The 3,119-nt window shown below is 36.5% G+C and overlaps 1 protein-coding gene across 1 annotated transcript in view; it reads right to left on the bottom strand.

The window, feature by feature from the left end:
• IL23R (interleukin 23 receptor) overlaps nt 1-3,119 on the bottom strand; it is a 61,524-nt gene that overhangs the window by 30,522 nt on the left and 27,883 nt on the right. The gene's annotated exons all lie outside the window — the stretch shown is intronic.

The raw sequence follows: 3,119 nt of genomic DNA, 5'->3' as shown, positions 1-3,119 counted from the left end.
AAAAAAAAAAAAAACCTAGGAATTGGAAACTTGCCTAGGGAGAAATTGGTATCTTTTCATCAATATATAGATACATTAAAAGTCAAGTACAAAAAAACCTCAAGTACGCAAAAAATCCAATTTCATGATCTAATTAACAATTAACGAATTGTTTCTTGTTTGTTAATCTATATACAGGAGAGAACTGCTGCTATTAAGGAAAATTCTATTCAGCCCATTCTCCATTTCTTTTAAACTGAACTCTCATAGTCCTGTCTTTCCTCTGCCTCCCACTCCCTTGTAATCCTAACTATTGAAATTCAGAGTGTAAAAAAAAGAAATAAAGGAAATATCTCTTCCCTGCATCAGTTTATGGAGAGATGATGTTTTGCATCCAAATTTAGTTCAGAGAATCTGATTTGATAAGATGTTAAATTGAGATCTTTCACAATAATATTCTTCTTCTCTTGTATAATAGGGAAGCTTGTATGAATATTTATTTATATCTCTTGCTAACTTGTTTTGTTATCCATTAAAATAAATCTGTCCTTAAAATCAGGATTTGAACAAAGAGGGTCTCATAAGACTCTAAGACTTTATAAATTGTTGTCATATTCTATGATAACCTACCTTTAAAAGGAAACTGAAATTCTGATTGGTTAACTTACTAGCTGTTTTGTTGTACTAGAATGGTGTAACTGGAATCTCTAGATTTATAAACTGTATAAATACTTGTAAGCTTGTTTTGTCTGAACGGAATATAATCACTGACACTTTCTATTTCTCCCATGTGCAAGATGGAAGAATGAAAACCTTTGACGTAGTGAGATTTCGTCTCTACAAAAAACTAAAAAAATTAGCCTGGCATGGTGGTGCGAGCATATAGTCCCAGCTACTCAGGAGGCCGAGACAGGAGGATCGCTCAAGCCCAGGAATCTGAGGTTGCAGTGAGCTATGATGATGCCATGCACCCTAGCCTGGGCAACAGAGTGAGACCCTGTCTCAAAAAAAAAAAAAAAAAAAGAAAGAAAACCTATGACTTTGCTAGATGTATTATTTAACAAAGAATTCAAGGACCTATATGTATGTTTTTAGAGACCATTGTTCCAGCTTAATATTCTCTATGAATTAGTTTATTTTCATTTATTTTAAGTTTATAAAGCATTCTTCAAGAAAATTATTGTTTTATTACCAATGACTATTGTCTAAAATTATATACATAGGTAGGTAATTTATAGAGAAATATAAAAATTAAGGATTTGCTCTCTAATAGCACAATCCTATAATAAAATTCTTGGGCTACACCTATTCTACATCATAGAATAGACGTAGTAGCTGTAGAATTAAGCAAAGAGCTTACTGTACTGTACTTTTATCATCTGAATACCATAGCCGATTTCCTCTTGCTAGTGTAAGTTCCTTGTAATAAGAATCAGTATTCAGAAATTCTAGAGTCAAGAAAGTGGATCCCCAGGGCTCTGAGACAACTTAGGCATTCTCCATTTACGCATTCTCAAAGCTATAAATTACCCACCTCCTCCTGTCTCCACCTCTGAGTTTGGCTTGGCCACTGGGATAGCAGCACAAGCATTCTGAGACCCTTTTGAAGAAATAAATATTCTGAGGAGGAAGCGAAGTCTGTTTAGTCCTGTGAGAAATGCAGATAGCATAGTAAGAGTCTTAGCACAGCGCAGGGCCATGCAAGAGAGATCTAAGCCTCTAGATTTGAATAAGTTCATATTTTTGTAAATAAACACATATAATACATACTTGAATATGTAGTTTGTTAGACAAGGCTCAAATGTTGAATTTTTGCTCTCATTGCTTAGGTTTCAAACATTTCTATTATATCTTTCATTTAAAAAAACTTTCAAATTCATTATAGATGTCATATTTTAAAATTCCACTTGTATTGAAATAAACAAAACAGATCATAATTGTTTCCCAACAACACATATTTATCCATATGTATATAATGGGGAGAATTAATGTCCAAAATGGTAGGCAGAAATCACTGCACTTTCTGTATTGAAATTTCTTTCTTTACAAGAGAAGTTAAAAAGCATTCCTGTCACATGCCATTTTGGCACAGTGTTACTGTGCTACTAACTCTGCCCTGCCTTTCAGCATAGCCTCCTTAATGTAATTAAAGTCCAACCTCGTAGCTGTTATGTGGAAATTGCTTCCGGGAGAGTCTTCTGTTCTCAGTTGCATAGAACAGTTCATTTATCTAACTTGCAATGTCTCATTCTTAAAGTGTCATCCAGGAAAACAGCTCATCTGTTAATAATTTGGTGGCGTTGTTTACCGGGGCCTCCTACACAGTTAATCTGTATTTTTCAACCTGAATTTCTTTTTTTTTTTTTTTTTTTTTTTTTTGAGACAGAATCTTGCTCTGTCATCCTGGTTAGAGTGCAGTGGCATCATCTTGGCTCGCTGCAACCTCAAGCTCCTGGATTCAAGTGATCCTCCTGCCCCTGCCTCCCATGTAGCTGGGATTACAGGTGCGTACCACACTGGCTAAGTTTTCTATTTTTTTAATAGAGATGGGGTCTCACTCTTGCTCAGGCTGGTCTTCAACTCCTGAGCTCAAGCGATCCTCCTGCCTTGGCCTCCCAGAGTGTTAGGATTAAAGGAGTCAGCCACTGCACCCCAGCCTCCCGGCCTCAACCTGAGTTTCTGAGTACATTTTGGAATAATGAGAAGGTGAGGCGGGGAGGGGGGCGGAATTAAGAGGAATAGAAGGAGGATGAGAGGAGGAGGGGAAGGAGAAACAACTCCGAACTCCCACTTTAGTATGAGAAATCAGATTTGGAGGTGGAGGCCAGATGAGATTTTCCCTTTGTGGGTGGTGGGGTGATAGCAAACTATGGCAAGTCAGCAAGTCTGGGATAAAATCTGACTTTCCTCCTTACTAGCTAAGTAACCTTGAGAAAATTATTTTATCACTTTCCTCATCTGCAAAATGGGGACAGTAATAGCACACATAGTTGTTTCCAGAGTTAAATGTAATGTGCATGTTAAGTTTCTGGAACACAGGAGGTGTTCAATAAATGGAACCAATGATGTTAAGATCATAATGACAATAATAACAGCAATACTACTACTAATTATAATTTGGTTCCTAAAAATGGCACTGC

This window comes from Propithecus coquereli, unplaced genomic scaffold (assembly GCF_000956105.1).
Source record: "Propithecus coquereli isolate 6110/MARCELLA unplaced genomic scaffold, Pcoq_1.0 Scaffold427, whole genome shotgun sequence".
NCBI lineage: Eukaryota > Metazoa > Chordata > Mammalia > Primates > Indriidae > Propithecus > Propithecus coquereli.
The sequence above is the reverse complement of the archived record's forward strand: the minus strand, read 5'-3'. Positions and strand labels throughout refer to the sequence as shown.